This window comes from Grammomys surdaster, unplaced genomic scaffold (genome assembly GCF_004785775.1).
Source record: "Grammomys surdaster isolate TR1022 unplaced genomic scaffold, NIH_TR_1.0 124938, whole genome shotgun sequence".
Taxonomy (NCBI): Eukaryota; Metazoa; Chordata; class Mammalia; order Rodentia; family Muridae; genus Grammomys; species Grammomys surdaster.
In genome coordinates, this window is record NW_021619867.1 from 340,105 (window position 1) to 360,951 (window position 20,847).

Genomic DNA, 20,847 nt, shown 5'->3' on the forward strand with positions numbered 1-20,847 from the left:
AAAAAAAAAAAAAAAAAAAAAAAAAAAAAAAAGAATTGCTATCAGATATGAATTCCTGTCACCTCACCAGCCCAAACTCCATGTTTGTTTAATTTTACTTTACTATTTCCATGATTTTGGTAGTAAAATAATCTTTTTTTTGTTTTTGTTTTTTGGTTTTTTGAGACAGGGTTTCTCTGTGTAGCCCTGGCTGTCCTGGAACTCACTCTGTAGACCAGGCTGGCCTCGAACTCAGAAATCCGCCTGCCTCTGCCTCCCACATGCTGGGATTAAAGGCGTGTGCCACCGCTGCCTGGCTGTAAAATAATCTTGATTTTATATTCTGGAGGCAAAATTCCTGGGGATGTAGGAATAAAGCTATGCCCAACACACAGCATGCTAAGATATTAATCCTTTGCAAGCTATCTTCTTGTAGATGAAAACCAGAGGCAGTTGGCTTTGATGAACCTAGATAGTTAACTGCTCCAAGTCCTATGCTTAACTTTTAAAAACAGGTGTACACACACACACACACACACACGAGGGAGTGTGCGTGTATGTGTAATTATTGTTAGAGGGTCCTGAAGGACTGGGGAACCACTTTGCACTGAAAACTTTAATTGTAAAGTGTTTACCACATGGCATTGCCCTTTCTTAAAACTCTTACAGTGTTTTGAAGATGGATACATCCTGTGAGGACCAAACTGCGAGCTTGCTCATTAGATGTTTTCTTTGTCTTATTTAACAGAGGTGCTAGAAGGGGCTGGAAGGAATTGTAGGGTTTTGCAAAGGATTCTAGAAACAGTATTGCTTCATTTACCTTATTCTGAACAGGGTAGAAAAGCAGAGTAGAAAAAAAGTGGTTTCCAAAATGCCATGCTTTACAATAGCAGTGGTTAAACAGCAGACAGTGGCTTTAGGTCCTTTAGTTACTGCTTTCTCATTCTAGGCCCAGAATCATGGAGTCTTATCCACCCAGTCATGGTATGTCTCTCTGCAGTAGGTCCAGGGGATATGGATTAGGCCTCAATTGTGACATGGAGGGTCTCTTCCATCACAAAGTTGAAGCAGGCAGCGCTAAGCCAATGAATCTTACTTACAAAATACACCAAATATGTTAAATCTTTAGGGGAAAAGTAAGGGATGGAAAGAAGCCTTGGGTGAGGGAAAGATGCTCACTTCTGGTGAAGGCTGTAGGCATTGTCTGGTGAACTGTCCTTTCATACAGAAATTTATGAATTCAAGAGAGGATGAAGATGTTGTTGCCAGCGCTCATAGGCCTAAGCCAGTGTTCCAACTATCTTGATTTGAGTTCCTAGCTTCAGCTATATACCTTTACATTGTTCTTGTCTAAGAAGAGTGAGGAGTTGCTGTACTTTAGAATGTGTCAGTCAAGGGATCTGGTGTGAGGGGAAGGAGGAAATACTAAAGCAAGGGTAAGTGTGCAAAACAGCTCCTCGCTCTTCTTGGATAAGAACAATGTATAGAAATATAGCCAAAGCTCTGAATTCAGATCAGGAAAGTTGGACGACAGGCCTGGGCCTTTGAGAGCTTACAACATCATTTTCATCCTCTTCAGACTCAGGCCCTCCCATCCTCACAGCTCCCCTCAATGTCAAGAAGGAATTGTTTCTCATTTTATAAAGAATATACAAAATCTTGCAAATAAATAAAAACACAACACACTAAAATTATCCAGACTTAAAGCCTGTATGACCCAACAAACTTCTATACAGTTAGAAAAGGCATTTGGAACAATAGCTGTGGAGTTTTACTTAATTTTACATTTTCATCAATATATAAAATATGCATAAAATATATCGCACACTGAAAGTGTAAAAAAAAGAAAGAGGCAAGGGGTTTTTGAAGTCACAATCTACGCTAAGGTTTCCCCCCCGAAACAACCAATGGGATGCATATCTATAAAAAAAATTATAAGGAAAATGGTGTATGTGATTTGGGCAAGCCCAAAGTTTGCAGCAGTGTGGAGACTCAAAAGCAACAAAGACACAAGTCATATGAGTGTATGTAGGAGCATTTCTTCTTGCTCAAGGAAACTGGCTGTTCTGTTCAGGCCTTCAGTTGATGAGTGAGTCTCATTGCAGGGTGGGGGGCAATCTACATTATGCTATATAAATGATTTAAATGTTAATTTCATTTAAGAAGTTCATTTTGTTCATTTCAAGAAAACAACTGTGAAGTCCACACATAAAGTCAAAGAGCACTCTAATTTATTCCTTTTGACCTTGTGAAGCTTACATTTTTTTTTTCGATTTTGAGTACCACCTAACTTTTTTTCTCATACTTGCAGTCCTTCCACCTCCCATGACCTGATACCTCAGGCATGAAATACCAGGCCTGTCTGCTGTCTTAATTTTTGCTGTTTCATGTGCATTAGGTGCTTAACATTTTCTTTGATCTGTTGTTATCTACTTAAAAATAGCTTGGTATTCAATAATAGCCGAGATTACTGGTTATGGTACTGGGTGCATTTTTTTTTAAAAGCAAAACGCACAAGAATAACATTTAAACAGATATGCAACACCTATAACCGGTTTTCCTACTCCATTGTCTGGATAACTAAGGTGCCCACGGGTCCGGCTGGTCACCAGGGGGCGCCGCTGTCTCATTCACAGGAAGCTAGGATGGAAGTAGAGTAAGTTTTGAAGCTGCAAACAGCATAGGTCAGAGAGCTTCCTCTGTCTTACCCAATCATGAAGGCCATTTCTCTCAGGGGCCAGTAAGTTTATCAGGACACTCTCCTGCAATGCAGGTGTTCCAGTGCACACAGGCCTTCTCAGAGAGGTTACTGCTGTGGGGTGACATACTTCTGTCCGCGTATGTCCATTACTCTGTGGAGCATACCTAGAAAAGGCAAGGGTAGCAGCCTTGGGTCCTCAACCCTCTGAGTAACTCCTTGTAACTGAGGGAAATAGAAAAGCCACTTCCGGGCTGAGGGACTGCATTTCCGGAACCGTTCTTGTGTTTACCGCAGCTTTCAGCTCCAGCCGTCGGAACTGGTTACCAGGTACAAAATTCTCTCGTGAAGGTCAGGAAAGCTGGCCGCATCTCAGCATTCAGGAGGAACAGGCAAGCAATTTACTGACGTCTACACAGTAAGTTCCCAGCCTGTCAGAGCTACATGGTGAGACCCTGTCTCACAACCAAAACTAAAACAAATGAAAGAGTGAACTTCGGAATCCTGAGCCCAGCACCTTGGGTGTGTTTGATGTGAGGTCTGACTTGGCAGGTCAGGAATAGTGTGAAACATAAATTGGGCATCATAATACTGGCCAGCACGTGTGTCTCACTCAATACCTCCCAAACAATCTATGCACAACTTGTCTTTAATTTTCTTATTTAATGTTTTAGCTTAAGTTGTGGGTTTTGTTGCTACTTTTCAAAGGAATGCTCACCTATTAGTTGAATGACAGTACATCAATGGACTGGACGTGAGGTCTGAAGGAAGGAATATATAAAATTGCTTAAGTTAAGACCTTAAGCCCTGTGTAATAGTATGGGGTCAGGTGTTCAATAAGCCCTCATTAAATTACTAAATAAGTTAGGAGACAGCAAGGGCAAACATCCATGCTATTCCCGGGCCACTTCCCGACAACCCTATTTAGTATCTGCTTAAGCAACTGAAGTGACAAGAGATGTCAGGGGTAAGAGTTACAGAGAATACTTATTTCCCCAATAAGGACAACAAGGCTTTTCCAGTAAAAACAGGAAGTATGCTAATGCTGGAAATCAGGTATCTTCAAAGGTCGGGGGACGACATAATTAAATCTCCTGTGAAGGACAGTAATAACAGTTAACAAATAAACAAACTGAGGACTCACATTAGTCTTTGTATCGATAAAAGAATAGATCTCAGGGAAATGAAATGGATTGTTTCAGGGTCTTATAGAAAGTTGTTGACGAAGCTGGTCTAAGTCCACCTCCTCATTTTTAGTCTTGTGTTCATTCACAGATCACATGGCTTCTCACTTTGTCAAGAAGACAGAACCCTCTAGTAAACCTGTGTTATCCACAACTTCTAAGTGACTATTCAGGTTTCCTGCCATACTTCTCCCTCCTGAGTGATGCCCAATGTCTCAGGTCTTTCTTTTTTATGTAATCTATATGTATATTTATTTTGCTAAGTAAGGGCTTTGATTGGTAGAAATGAGGCACAAGGTAAGGCTCTTTCCTTAAAAGGACTAATTTGTGCATAAACAGTTCTGTCCACCCTTCATTTTTCTCTTTCATCTACTTCACCCATTTTCTCTCTAATAGCTTTTCTCTCTTTCATCTACTTCAACCCAGTTTCCGTCTAACAGGCCCTCTAATGATCTTTCTCCAGTTTGGAATTAGGTCAGGCTCTTAATCTTGACTCCCGTTTTGGTTTCTGAATTTTTGCCCAAGTTTCTTCTGCTACCATTTGTTAACGGATCCTCTCAGTTTCCCAGGTTAGTAATGCTTGACTACCTGTACCCTGTGTAGGAGCAGTCCATAAGGCTGGGTTGACGCTTGGTTCTCTACTCCTCAGTTAGATGTTTCACTCGAGTCCTCTTTAGCTCCATACTCCCCTGTCACCAGTGTTCTTACTTGTTGGATTCTTTGGTTAGAGACACTGTGTCCTGTTAGGAACGTGTATCTTTTGGATACTTCTTGGCCCCTTTGCATTGTGGGGATGAGCCTGAGTCATTTCTCTGCCTCTGGCTGCGGGAACTTTCAAATACCAACTCCCTTTCTCTTCTGCCTACACATTCTGGGAGGAGAGTGTGGTGCCTTATGTTAAAGTCCCAGATTATGGTGTGTGTAAAACACCAGAGGGACAGAACAGTAGTTTTAGATAATTGTCAGAAAAGGAGTAATGTGGATGAGGAGAGAGCTTGGGAACTTAGCACAGAAGAATGAGGAAGATGGAACTTCCTGATCTTGAAGAATAAACAGTATATGTGGGCCAATGAGAAGATTAACTTAAATGGAATGGAGAGGGTGTGTCTGGGAGTGGAGGTGAGAGGATAGATGGGCAGGTCTGAACTAGAACAGGCCCTGGGGCCCAAGGTTGAAAAGTCTGCATTGCAGAATCATGAATGTTATTAAATATGGAAGTTCCTGGGAATCTGAAATGAAGACATAATGACACATGTCATTAGGACCTGTATATCTACCTCCCTGGTTTTGAGCACTTCAGAGTTATTATGACCTCCCATGCCCCATATAAAAGAGATCTCCTTGGTTATTTTGCTATAGTGTCCTATTCCGTTGTTTATTTGCTGGTCCTCTAGCTTACTTTATGAGTGAATGCTGTTCGAGGCAAGACTTGATTTGATTCCCTGCCAAATGCCAGAAATCCAGCACAGTATCAGATACATAGTCAATGTTCCAAAAATATTTGTTGAGGGAATGAATATCAAGCTAAGTTTATTTCCCCAAACTTACTCTATTTTTACCTCTGAGTGCTAAAATTCTGATACTGCAGATACCACTTTTCTTGTTTGTTTAAAGTCAGAAATGTGGGCTTCACCTTCATGAAGTCATGAGCACAGTACTTGGCTGTGGGGACTTGACTGTATTCCCACTGAGGCCCCGCTGTTTACTCTAGTTGGCTAAAATGGCCCAATTTGTACCCTCTTGAATTTTCAGATGTAAAGACTGAAGACATCAACATGAATGAACAATGAGGCTGGAGTAGCAGGAAGTCATTGTGAGAGGGCCACTTGGAAGTTATACATGTGCCTTTCTGAGTAAAACCATCATTTTGGTTGTTTTGTTTTCTAGGTGGTGAATCGGATAATGGTCAAAGTACTGACTCTGCTCCTCTGTGACTATCTCCGTGTGTGTGCTTACAATGACTGTTTCACACCCTGCCATTTAACTGCCCCCATTTGGTTCTGTAATACATGTGTAAGAATAACACCTCAAAGAGTTAGTGTACAGGAGCTTTTGGAATAGGGCTACTGCATAGGAAATGCTTAGTGCTTTTAGCCATGAATGTTTAATGAGTCATTCATTCAGTACTAACATGTTTTCATTTGGGGCTGCTAATCACATAGGAAATGGACGTTTGCCCGGTGTAACAGGGTGTAGTTTGAAGGGCAGTTGAGGTTTGTTGAATGAGGTCTGAGTTCCTGCAGGAGTTGCTCCAGAGGGAGGCTCCAGATGCAGATGGGATTATTTTCATTGGAATGTAGACCTAGATTGACATGCTCCTCTCTGTAGGCTGCTCAGACCCGGGCAAATTTCGCATGTTATTGGTGCTTTCCCATCATGCCTCTGCTTTCTTAGCTTCTCATTTTTGTGTTTTTTCTTCTTTGTCAGTGAAAACAAATCAGCATTTCATTTTAAGATGTTTACCATTGATATAGAGTTGAGGAGTTTGATGATTTTTATCCAACTTGACTAACTTTAAAGTTAGTTACTACTAGCCTGAGGAACGTCACTCAATTGTGTAGCCTATTTAGAATTTATGAGGTATGAGGACATCTTAGGTTCTGTTCCTACCATCACTAAAGAAAAAAAAAATCCACCCTTCTTTCTTGTGCCGATGGATTAGTCTTGCTGTCTTGTTCTTTAACAGAAAGAGATGAACTAAAAAAAAAAAAAAAAAAAAAAAAAAGAAAGAGATGAACTTTACTTAAAAAAATTTTTGGGCTTTCTAAATTTTCAGACGCTTGGAAGTAAAATGTTTTAGAGCTGTAAAAACAACTGTGGCCACATGCATGCACTATTTAGAGACTGGTCTAGCCCCTTTCTCTGCTTCATATAGTGTACTCTTAAGGTCCCCAAACACGAATAAAGGAGAATTTGAAGAAAAAGGAAAGGTGTAGTGTGAGAGACCTATGTTCTTCACATGCTGTACTTAAGGAGTGATGACTGGGTGCAGGACAAACCTTTCTTGAAGTATAGAGGGTTTCAGCACAGCAATGGTGTATGTTGCCTTTTCCTGGGACTACTAACATGACTTCAACATTGTAGAGAGGTCCTTCAGGGCTATGGAGCAGAGAATTTGGCATACTTGGTATTAATGTTAGAGAAACTTAGCCCCAAAGTCGGGTTGAATCGGGAAGTATCATTGAGTCTCATTCTCCTGCATCCTGGACTTGCTTTCCCATACTAATGGGGTTACTCTTCTAACTCTGTCTTAAAAAAATTGAAGTTGCAGTGTATTGGTTGCCCCTTTTTCTGGGTCCAAATCTCAAATCTATTCTTAGGTTGGTCATTCTCTCTAGTTATTTTTGCATCTTAGCAAGAGCTGTTTCTAAAACTAAAGCCATTTTCTGAACTAGAATTATCTCTTCATTTAAAATATTTGAAACTGTATCTGCTCCCTCAGGTCATTTCACTGGGTGTTAACTTTATTTCCCAAAGTTGAATATCTTTATAGATTGGCCTTTGGCTTTTTGATATTTTGTTTTCTGTGGTGCACCTGTCAGTTTTATTTCTAGCATAATATGGACTCAAATGTATGTATATGTGTATGTGTATGTATATGTATATAACACAAATTTGCTCTTTTGTGATTGTCCACATAGTTGTGGGTCAGTGAATTATAAAAAAGAAAAATGGGATTTTCTTTTCATTTTATTTTGTGTATAGCTGTTTTGTTCACATGAATGTCTGAGCACTGAATGTGTGCAGTGCCTGAGTGGCCAGAAGGCATCAGATCCTCCTAGTACTGGAGTTACAGAGGATTGTGAGCTGCCATGTGAATGCTAGGAGTCAAACCTGGGTCCTCTGGAAGAGCAGCCAGTGCTCATAACTGCTGAGCCATCATACAGTACCCACAATGAGGTTTTTGATGTAACTAACCATCTCCTCACTTTAACTAGTATTGGATTTTTCCTGAATCAGCAAATCCAAGTGGATATTTCTCCTCTCCATCATGGGGTGTGGATATGTTTTTGCTTTTTCTTCTCACCACTCTTTCAACAACTACTCACACATTGATGCATACCCCACCCTCTTTATCCTCACTTTTCTCTTCAGTTAATCTCCTTATCCTATACTCCTATTCAGTGACCACTTTGGCAGTTGTCTTTTCCCACCCTGGCTACCATCATCATTCTGGAAAATCTTAGCAACCAAGTTGGTGACACATCTGCATTATTCATTTTTTCCACTACACCAGATTCCACCTCCACTTCACATCAGCCACCTATTCAAATGGCCGTACCCTTGACTCTCCTCCACATCAGCCACCCATTCAAATAGCCATACCCAGGGCCTTGTGATCATCGATAATTGCTCTACTTCTGAAGCTGTGAACTCTGAAATTCCATTTACTGATCAGACAGCATAGCTTCCTAATTCTCTTACTCCTGAGTTTCAGTAAATCTTTTTTTTCTTTTTTGTTCTTTTGTGGTTTTTTGAGACAGGGTTTCTCTGTGTAGCCCTGGCTGTCCTGGAACTCACTCTGTAGACCAAGCTGGCCTTGAACTCAGAAATCTACCTGCCTCTGCCTCCCAAGTGCTGGGATTAAAGGCGTGTGCCACCACTGCCCGACTACTAAATCTTTTCTTAGGAAATATTTTTTGCTGGGTGTATTGGCACACACCTTTAATCTCAGCACTCTGCAGTAGAAGTGGGCAGATCTCTGAGTTCTAGGTCTGTGTAGTGAGTTGCAGGCTAGCCACAGCTGCAGAGTCAAATTCTGTTACAAGAAATAGTTTTTATTTTTGTTTTGAGTAATTTTATACTAACATTTTATGTAAGTGTACATAGGCATCTTGTCATTTGTTTCAGGATATATTAAATATATTAAAATTAATAAAACAGTGTAGTCATATTTAAGTCCTTCATATTCTATCCCCAAGTTCTAACATCAGAAACAATTACCATTAGGAATTTAGTGAACATGCTTAATGTGTATGTATAATTTTTGTTAGTTTTAGAATTTATGTCATGTACTGTTCATAATTGGTAGTGATTTTTATTTGATGTTATATTTCAAATCATTACACACACACAATAATTTCTTTAGTGCTCCATAGGATATTGTTATTTTATCAATTTTCAGTGTTCAAAATACATTGTGTTCTTATACAGAATATAGTGCCATGGTTAAGGTAGGACCATACCTAGACTGTATCTAGACTGAGACAGTGTATTGTCTCAGTATATAGTGTGGCTAGCCTGAATATATGTCAGACTGGCTTCTAACTCAGAGTGATCTACCTGCCCCTGCCTCAGTGCTAGTATTAAAGGTCTGCACATTATGCCCTAGATTTGTGATGCTTATGTGAATAGAAAAGACTGTTGCATTGATCTAGGCATTTTGGGCCTATAACTTTGTGAATGGAAGTTACCTAGGGCAAAATAAAAATAAAAGTACAGTCAGCAGTCAGTGTGTGAGCTCCCCATCCATCCATTCAGCTCTGAGTTCCCCATCCATCCATTCAGCTCTGTGAGTTCCCCATCCATCCATTCAGCTCTGTGAGTTCCTCATCCATCCATTCAGCTCTGTGAGTTCCCCATCCATCCATTCAGCTCTGTGAGTTCCCCATCCATCCATTCAGCTCTGTGAGTTCCCCATCCATCCATTCAGCTCTGTGAGTTCCCCATCCATTCATTCAACTTCAGATAAGAAAAAATACTTGATACAATCATATTTATACTGAATATATGAGTCATTTTCTTATCATTATTCCCCAAGAAGTGGCTACTAAGTATATATGCAGTATTTACATTACATGGAGAGTTATAAATAATCTACAGATGATTTAAAATATAAGCAAGAGGATGCATGTAGGTTATCTGCAGTGTTCCATTACTTTCTATAAGGGTTGTGAGTATCTGCAGACTTTGAGATCTGTGGGTCCTGGAACCAACTGGCTAAGAATACTGGAGGAGAGTTATAACTGTCCACTCTGGTGAGTGTGGTTTTGAACTAGGAATAACTAAATGAGTTAAATTTTTGTGCCAACTGGCTCCCAGTGACCCTCTGAGCAATGGAAAAATTGCTTAATTACATGTGGTCTCTACAGTGTTTTCAGTTTTCAGCTCTACCACATCTGCCTTCATGTAATAGATATCCTAGATTCCATCATAACACTTTTGGAATTGTGCGCCCTAATTCTGTTGCATTGTGGTTGGTGTCAGCAGTTGGTAAGTCTGCTACTGCAGAGCAAACCAAGTCACACTAGTCATTTCCCAAGGCAGGGAGGCGAAAAGAATTTTTATTACAGATACAACAAGTGTGACCTTCCATGAACAGTGACTCTCTTCACCTAGACAAGTCCTGTTCAAAACCTTTTGCTGCCCACACCACCTCCTTTGAGAGATCACAGATAATGATGATAAATGAACTAAGCTCAAATTTTTCCTCTCACTTCCTTCTCCACCCAGCTCATCCCTCTTACTCCTGTCCACCCCCATGTTACACTCCTTCAACTGACAATCAGATAAAATAGTTAGAGTTACTTTATGGTGTTTGCAGTGTAACAACTACTTCTGCATTACCTTTCTCATCTCTTTAGTTATAGTGCCAGAAACTTCCTTACATGATTCTTTTTTTTTTTTTTTTGAATACGTACAGCAGGCACTGGCTTTAGTGGGGATCTGGTTTTCCCTTGATAACTTTATTTTCCCTTTACCTATATGTCTTTGCTCTAACCTAGTGGAGCTTAGTTGTTTATGATGGTGCCAGTGTGGGCTAATGAATCTGATTGAGAACAAGTTTTTAGGTGATACATGTCTATGGCTCTATGGGAGTTTCAGTTGCACATTTAGAAGCTTAAAGATTATACCTGGATCATTTATTGTGAAAGCCAAAAGAAAGAAGTATCTGGATATTGATCTGTAGTTTCTAGTGTGTCCCATAGTTTCCTTTAATCTGACAAGTTGCCACTCATAACAAGGCATCCCTTTTCTGCTATAGTTGAATACATAAAGTTAGGGCCTTGTGTAAGGAGAATGGCTATGAAGTTATCCTTCTCTTCACATATGGAGTGTGGGCTAGAGGAGCTTCTTTCTTCTGTAACTTTGTAGGAACCATTGAGTGTCCTTGCACCTTCCCTGACAACCTTAAATCTAGAATTAATCTAGGACAGAGAGACAGAGAGACTCACACACAGAGACACACACACAGACATACACACACAGACACACAGACACACACACACAGAGACACACACACACACACAGACACACACAGAGCCCAATAGGTTTTACTGAGGTTGTGTTTTTCTTATGAAAGTCAAATAGCAATAGCAATTTCTCCACATGATTCTTGGAGTTGTATTACAAAAGCCAGAGATAAAGTCACTTATGTTAGCAAGTTACAGGAAAGGCCTTGAAGCTTTACTGTTTTTTGAAGATTAGTGTTAAGTAGAATCTTTCTCCCATTTCCAGCTTATCTCAGAATGTAGATTCCTCTCTCTCTAGTGGTGATGGACTTTGGTGTGCAGAGTCATAGCAGTGTCCAGGCAAGGGACCAGTTTTGTTTTCTCACCCTGGACAAATGAGTAGGAAAATCCTTTATTTTCCTTCTTCCTGAAGAGACTGAATGGGCCATAAACTACTGAAATTCAGATTCCTGGGTCCATCACTAGATACAGACTGGATACAGCTGGATGATGTCCAAGCATTTTCTTTTTAAAGTAATTATCCTGTGCAGTACTGATGCAGCTCATCCCAGGGAGAACTTGCCTATCAAACAAATTTATAACTAGTCTGTCTGTCTGTCTGTCTGTCTGTCTGTCTTTGTTTAATGAGGTAGAGTCTCACTACCATGAGGCTTACACCATCTTGGAAGTCATGCTTATGCCTCAGCCTTCTATGCTGCAGGCATTGTTCATAGTTACCTCCTTTTGTCTCAGCAACATGAGACCCTTTTCTTTTCCAAAGCTGATTTTTCTATGGATGAACTTGATTCCATGTTTTAAATTTAAGTTTGTAAAACAAGAATGTCTCACTATGTATCCCTGCTGTTCTCAAACCCATGGCATCTTCCTGCCTTAGCTTCCAGAATGGTAGAATTACAGGCGTGCGTCACCATGCCTGGCTTTGATTTTATTTCTGTAATTGATTTTCTAGTTCTTTGAGTTGGCAAACTTCCCTCCCTGGTATTGACAATCCTTTAATTCTATAATCTGCTTCCATTAGGTTTATAAGCATTATTTATTCAATAATTCTTCATCCATTATCTTCCATGTTTTGGCCACATTATTTTCTATACATTTTCTTTCTTCCTTGCCTATAGTCATACTTCTTCACAATAAAGTTTCCCAAATGATATTTTCCTTCCATACTAATTTGTAATAATTATAAGCAGTGGTAAAGATAGTAATTAATACTTACAACATGTATATACTTTTTAAAAATTGTGAGCATGTATTGTGTGTTTAGTATATGTACATGTATGCATGAGGATACACACATGGCAGCTGGGGAGAAGGACAGGAATCCTATCCACCCCTTTTTTAAAAGGTTTATTGCATTGTTTCCATGTGGAAGCACTGACTGAGTTGGGAAGAGGCAGAACGTCCCACCAACTTCTGAAAAACCACAGGGCTATATTAAATTTTTCCCTACCCTCAACTAGAGTGAAAAACCTTGTCCCCACCCACACCCCAAACAAAAGCTAAAAAGGGAGTTTTGTGGTGATTGCTTTAAAACCCACTGGTGTGGGGGACTTCATGGTACTCAGGTTTCACATGGCTGTAGGGTTTAAGAGTAGTCTTCTCTTGGTACCTCCTACACCCCCTGGTCCTTCCCCAGCTCAAGACCAGCTCTTCCCTGTGTGGCTTTGCTTACAGTACCTACTGATGGGAAAGCTCATCTGTGCCTATCCACCACTTTTAACATTATTCTCCTGACACAGGAACTTTCACTAAACTGGAGCTATGCTAGCAGCCAGCGAACCCCAGCTATCCTCCTGTCTCTGTTTCCTATGATGCTGAGGTGCATGTCCATGCCTAACTTTTTACATGTGTGTTAAGGATTAGAACTCAGGTCCTCATGCTTGTGCCTCAAGGACTCTTGTATGCTGAATCATCTTCTAACCTCTGATTATACACTTTCAGGTGCTTTACATAGCAGCTTTATAGCAGATATTCTACAAATCCATCTTTAATTATATATAAAATATATTATATATAATATCATATATATAATCTATGTGTGCATATATGAATCTGTTAATGGGCTACTTATTCAGTTATCTACCTACTTTTCACCAATACATTATGGTGTTATTATTACTTTATAAAATATATATATTTTTTTTATTGGATATTTTATTTACATTTCATATATTATCCCCTTACCCCATCCCCCACCCACCCAGGAACCCCCCATCCCCTTACCCCTCCTCCTTCTTCTCCGTGGATGTAACCCCCACCTACCCCCCCACTCCCACTTCCCCACCCTCAAAATTCCCACCCCCTGGGGCGTCCAGCCTTCATGAGGTCAAGGATCTCTTCTTCCACCTGTGCCCAGCAGGGCCCTCCACTCTTACATATTCAGCTGAAGCCCTGGATCCCTCCATAAGTGCTCCCAGGCTGGTGGTTAGGACCCTGGGAGCTGTGGTTGGTTGGTATTGTTGCTCTCCTCATGGTGCCACAAACCCTTTCAGCTCCTTCAGTCCTCACATAAAATATATTTTTTATCTTGACAATTTCTTAGCATAATTCTCTCTGAAGTACTCGCCTCTCATTCTTCGTTTCAGCTTTTCAGTGCTTTTTAATGAACTTCTCTTTTTTGTCTATCTGAAATGAATCTATTTAAAACCCTCTAAAACATGCTTCTAACTTGCTTTTTCAGCCATACTTTTGGATATTTTCCCCCCTATATGCTTCATCCCCAAAGAAAACATTCTTTGATTCCTGAGTCCACTTCCTCCTAATATTTCTGAGTTTCTTTCTTTGGCTGTGAATTAAAAAAAATATTGCATAGTTGATCCATTATAGCTCTTTGTATCTATGAGCACCTTGTGATTTAAAATAGTCAATATCTGGGATATTTTTGTTTTGATGTACAGAAAATGTCCATCTAGGGATGGGATTGCTACTCAAAGATCCTCTTGGGTGGAAGTCAGTCTGAGACTTGGGGAGTCTGAGAGTATAGGAGTAGATAGGGAAGCGGGGCACAGATTTTGGCTATTAGGACAGTTGGATATAGGATCTTTCAAAAAAAGAATACGAAGCTATGTATTGTTAATGTACTCTCATAGTAACCCAACATAATGTAGTAAATGGTGAGCTTCAAACAGGGCATGCACTGAGGACCAGGTCACAAAGTGCCACCTCAAATTAAGGTTAATGAGTACAATTAATGTGCTAAGTTAAATGAAATGTGAGATGAGTTATCTGCAGCTGGGATCCACCCTTGGAAATTATTAAGTGTACTGCCGGTGAGTAAAGTTGTTTCTCAATGTTCCCTCAAGGACATTAAGTATATTTGCAATGAAGGTAGGAAGAGGATGGATACTAATTAGTGTTTCCAGCAGTGTCCCGAAAGAGGAGGCTGCTCTGGCCTTAGATGTTTATAGTTTAATTACTGACAGTGTAATGGAAGGAGACCTGTGTAGGTAGCAGATAGACTTAAATGTAAAATTGGTGTTAATAAAAGCAAGTCACTTAACTTTTCAGAGTCTGTTTCCCGTTTAATAGAATGATAATACCAAGAAGCATTGGGTTGCTATAAGAGTAAAATTAAGTGATAAGTAGTAAACCAAGCACAGTGCATAAAGCAATACTCCTAGCTTGTAAGCATTACTTATTAAACAATAAAATTACTTTTGTGTTGTTTCTTCCCTTTAAGGACAATTGTTGAAGCTGTCAGGCTGCCATAATGTGGTAACGAAACATTCGTACTGAAATTCCTTTGCCCTGAAGCTCCTCTAATAACCATTGATATCTTTTAAATGAATTGATCAAATGGGAGAGAATTTCCTTTGATAATCAGTTCCAGGTTTTGATTTATAGTTAGCAGAATGGACCAATCAAGTCTTTGATTAGTATGAGTCTGCCTTTCAGATTGCATCTGGGTATATCAGGGCAATAAGCCCAAAGGACGAGAGCCTCTTCCCTTGTCTTCAGAGGTGAGATCCAGACCTTGGTTAGGGTTTGATATGCTGACTAAGTTCTTGTTTTAGCTATTGGTTCTGAGATTATTGAGTCATAGCAAGAAAGCATAAATTGTAACAAACTCGCCTTAACTTTACAGCTCAATATTTATTTGAAATTCTTTGCTTTTTTTTTTTTTAACAAGAAAGATTTTCTTTCTATCTACCTTTCAAAATTTTAAGGGCAAAGAATAAGGTTGAGGTGTTGTGTAGAAAACTCCAGAGTTTGGTCTTGCTTTTTCCTTGTAGACCCAGAAACACGCTAATATTAGTTAGTACCCTGAACTTGGTGAGAACCAGAAAATCTCTTTCTCTGTAACTTACCTCTCGTGCAAGCTGAAGTATGAAAACAATCAGAACGCTGTTTTCCTTTGGGAACATGATGGGCAGATGGCCCAGGTGAGTTGCAAGACAGCCAAAATATTTGTTGTGTGACTCAGCTAATGACTATCATCATGAATTCATGTGGTTAGAAATTTATGTAAAAAACTGGGACATGCTAGACCAAATATGCCTGTGGACTAGCTGATCAGAGCACTTTCTCCTTGAGCAGCCCTTGGTGGGCATTCTAACACTTGTCTTCAGATACTTTTTTATTTATTTATTTATTTATTTATTTATTTTTATTTATTTTTTATTTTTTTTCGAGACAGGGTTTCTCTGTGTAGCTCTGGCTGTCCTGGAACTCACTCTGTAGACCAGGCTGGCCTTGAACTCAGAAATCCGCCTGCTTCTGCCTCCCAAGTGCTGGGATTAAAGGCATGTGCTGCCACCGCCCGGCTTTTTTTTTTTTTAAATACTTTGTGGATTACAAACAAGTACAGAGAATCATATAACAAATTCCTTCTTGATTCAGCAATGTTTGGGTCTTATATGTTCTTGATCTCATTTTCTCTACTTTCTCTAGATTACTCAGTATCACGAATTTGGTATTTATTGTTTACATAAAGGTCTTCTATTCATCATACAAACATTTTATAAATTTTTCAGTGACTATTGTGATTTTGAAATTTGTCCATAGGTTATAAAAGATATATATATGGCATGATTTCCTTTTAGGCAGTATTACAATATAATTAATGAATACCATAAAACTTGTAATTAATAGCCTTTTAAAGAGTCTGAGGCAAGATAAAATTGTCTTTTGTTTGTTTGTACTCAGGAGTTTCTATTTTTACTTTTTATCAACAAATATTCCCGATAAAAAGCTTTTATTTTTGGCATGAATAATTGTTAGATTTGTAAATTTGTATCCAAAAGCAACTTCAAACTGGCATTATATTAGCTCAGTTCACAATTTTATATTTTTATTTTTTAATTTATTCTTTAAATTTTATTTATTTATTTATTTATTTATCCCCTTCCCTTCTACCTCTTGCTTTGGCCCCGCTTGCTTTGCTCCAGGCCTGCTCGCTCCGGCCCCTGCTCAATCCAGGCATCAGATCTCATTATGGATGGTTGTGAGCCACCATGTGATTGCTGGGATTTGAACTCATGACATCCTAAAGAGCAGTTGGTGCTCTTAACCGCTGAGCCATCTCACCAGACCCTCAGTTCACAAGACAAAAAATGAGGATCTTCTAAGATATGCTTTTGGAGTTGTTTGAATTGATATTTTGTTTCTCTTTTGAATACTTAAAAATTCTGTATTTTAGAAAAAGATGAATTTTTTGTAGTATAAGTATTAACATCTGTGGATACAATTACATAGTATTTTTGATGGCATGAGTGTAAACAAACATGCTTTAGATGGCATGATGTTTTAGATAATAGGATGCCTATGGAGGAACAGGCAGGAATTAGTGATGAGGTGGCAAGTATCTGGTACAAATTCTGAGCCTTATCTATGCTCACATCAACAAGTCTTGTAATTGCTTTTGGCCTTAGTTTGTAATGTAAGCTAACAGGAGACACAGTATGCTTTGTCCTTTAACCACTTCATGCACTGTAAATCCCAGTTTTCATCAGCATCTTCTGTTTATCTTTGTCAGCCATTTTTCTTGGTGCAAAAATTTCTCCTGATGTTTCAACATCTGATGCAGGTTTGCCAAAATTTGATGTTGTAATTTCCCAGGAGCCTGTAGTTGGAAGCTGTGATGTAGTGAGGACGTTCTGCTAGGCCTGGAGTTAGCATTGGGTGAGCTGCTGGGTTCTTCCATTGGTCCTGACTGGAGACTCAAGGGCACAAATGGCTTTTGCCATTTTCCCTGGAAGAACCTGCATAAGATACTTGGAAACAATCATATTTAGTTACAGCATTTGCTAACAAGGATGTATGACTGCTGTGCAGATGCCCTTGTAGAAGGATTTGTGGATAAGGTTGAGGTGGCTGTATATATAGGTTGTAGTTCTGGCAGAGTCTTTTATGGTAATTACTATTAAGTTACCACATCTTATAATTTTTTGGCTTAAAAGAAAAATTATCTGTTTATGAAGAGAATGGGTAAACATTTTTCCTGAAAAGGCTACACTTACTTGAGTAAGATGGAATCTCAAATTAGCTTTGATTTGCATTTCCCTGAAGGCTAAAGATGTTGAACACTTTAAAAAAATGTTTATTAGCCATTGTTATTTCTCCTTTTGAGAATTTTCAGTTAATTCCATAACTAAAATTAAAAAATTGGGCATTTATTTTCTTGAGGTTTTAAATGTTAAATTCCTTGTATTGTTTAGGTACAAATCCTCTGCTAGATCTCTATAGATAGCAGAGGCCCAGGGAGCATTGCTGAAGACGGGGTGGAAGAGCTGGGTGAGCAAAGGATGCTGAAGGCGTATCTTGCCAGGCCAGTCTTCAGGGTTCACACCTGTGTAAGAAAGTTTCCCCTCTGGAAAAATAATTGTTTCTAGTTCCATCCCTTTTACTGCAAATTTCTTTCTTTCTTTCTCTTTCTTTCCCTCCCTCCCTCCCTCCCTCCCTCCCTCCCTCCCTCCCTCCCTTCTTTCTTTCTTTCTTTCCTTTTTTTTGAGACAGGGTTTCTCTGTATAGCCCTGGCTGTCCTGGAATTCACTGTGTAGACCAGGCTGGCCTCGAACTCAGTAATCCGCCTGCCTCTGCCTCCCAAGTGCTGGCATTAAACGCATGCGCCACCACTGTCTGGCCCCAAATTTCATTTTTTAATGGGTAAATTCATTACCCTTCCTTCAGTTAATGGACATTTAGACTGTTTCTATTTACTGTGTATTATGAATAGAGAAGCAATGACCATGGATGAGCAAGCATCTTTGTAGTAGGCTATAGAGTCCTTTGGGAATGTGCCCAATGGTGGTATAGCTAGATCAGGTGATAGATGTATTTCTAGCTTTTTGAGGAGATTTCACACTGATTGATGTAGTGGATATGTCAGTTTGCAGTCCAGCCAACAATGAGTAAATGTTCTACTTTCCCCATATCAATGCCATAATTTATTGTCATTTGTTTTATTGATTTTAGCCATTCTGACTGGTATAAAGTGAAATCTCAAATTAGTATAAATTTGTAGATTTCTCTGATGGATAAGGACATTGAACATTCAAAATTTTTCTCAGCCATTTGCAAATTCTTTTTTGAGAATTCACTCTTAGTTCCATGTCCTGATTTTTAGTTGACTTGTTTCCTTGATGTTTAGTTTCCTGAGTTCTTTGTGTAGTTTATACATGAATCCTCTGTGAGATGTATGGCTGGTAAAGGTTTTTACCTCTTCTGTAGGCTCCTTTTCATTCAAATGACAGTGTCCTTTGCTGTATAGAAGCTTTTTAGTTTTATGAGGTCTCATTTGATTGTTGGTCTTAATGCCTGGCTAATAGAGTCCTAGTCATAAATTCCTTTCTCATGTTTGTAGTTGGTGCACTTTACTACTTTCTCCTCTGACAAATTCAGTGTGGGATCTTAATTTGATGTCATTTATCTGCTTGGAATTGAGTTTTATACAGGATAAGAGATGAGGATCTAGTTTCATAATTTTTTAAAGGGTTTTTTCATGTTTAATTATGTGCATGTGTGTGTGTATGTGTGTCTGTGCACATGTGGTTATGTGCATATAAGTACAAGTGCTGGCCTGTCTTTGACCCACCAGCACCAGAGTAATGATACAGAGACTTATTTATTTAGCTCAGGCCATTTCAAGAACTATTCTTAGTATTTACCATTCTCTTTATCTATTTGCTGTTCTTTCTCTTTCCTCCTTCCTTGATTAAATCGGTATTTGGTGACCTGGCAAGACCTAGTAGGAGCCCCCTTGATATGCAGGAACTAGATATTACCAATAATATTAAAGTGAAAGCTGTTCATAAATTCAAGACTTAAAGAAGAAGCTCCACAAATTTGGGAAAGTTACACCCAAATCTGTAAAACTGGATATGGTGATAGTTAACATCATCTTGGGAAAGTTTGATATGTTATGTCACTCACTCGAGGCGGAGATGAAGTAACCTAGAGCCAGGCAGAGAGTAAATCTGCCGCTGTTCTCCCCAGTCTTAGTTCAAGTTCTTTCTAGCTGGCTCACAAACAGTTAATGAGCTCCAAGCCTCTCACAGGCTAAGAGGTCTCACTTTCTTTTTTTTTTTTTTTTTATAAATTATTTATTTTTGAACATGAAATGCTTTTTTATAGCATGTTTTACAAGGGGAGGGGGTAAGAGGGGCCAGGTGGTGGAAAAGTACAAAATCTTCTTGGCCTGTGCCTTGAAACATGTCATGGTCTATACGGTACACTGCCTTGAATTATGATCTACCTGCTGTTCTTCAGAAGATATGGTACACTGCTTGAGTTATGGTCTCCCTGCTATTCTTAAGATTATATGGTACGCCCGAGGTCACCAACATGGTCAGCAAGAGATTTGCCATGAGCTTTCAGCTTTAGAGAGAGAAAAGTGAACAAGGCATGATGGAGAGTATTTCAGGGGGGCTCCTTCTGAGGGGGTACCGTTCCCCCTCTTTTATTTTTAAAGCCAATTTTTCAGAGTTCTTGTAAAATCAGGGCAGAAGCGCCAACAGTTGCTCCTTTTACACTCAGAGAGTCATGAAGACCTTATTTAAGGATATATAAATCTATATTTATAATCTTTTGTCAAAGGACTTTTATAGAACCACTGACAATTAATCAGACTATATGATATATCGATTGGAAATAGGTTTTTCTACTTTTTGTGAGATTACCTCTCTTCTGTCAATTAACTGTTGAGGAAGTTAGGGTTTACCTCTCTCTTGAGAATATTGAACAGAGATTTAAGTTCTTTTGTGGAGAGCTTAAAATAGGATCTTAGCCAATTTGCAACTCCTAGAAACTTTTGAAATTAATTTAAGATAAGTAAACTCCCTTTTTAAAAAAAATCCTTTATCTGTGTGGGTTTTTTATTGGATATTATACGTATTTATCTTTCAATGTTATCTCCTTTCTCATTCTCCCCCAAGATCCTTTATCCCTTACCCACTCCTCCTAATTTTTGTGATGGTGTGCTCCAAACATCCTCCCAGTCCCATCTCCCTGCTCTCGAATTCCCACACAGTAGGGGATCCAGACTTTCGGGGACCTTGGCCCTCCACTTTCACTGAAGTCTAACAAGGTCACCCTCAGTTCCCTATACAGGTGTGTGAGTCCCTCCCTTTGTGCTCTCTGGTTTAGACTTTGGGAGTTCTGGTTGAAACTTTTGATACTCCTTCTAGAAAGGACCAACGAATTCATACTTTGGTCTTCCTTCTTCTATGTGAGTTTTATGTGGTCTATATGTAGATTCTTAGACATTGTGAGCTTTTGGTCTAATATCCACTTATCAGTGAGTGCATACCAAGTATGTTCTTTTGAGATTGGGTCATCTCACTCAAGATGATATTTTCCA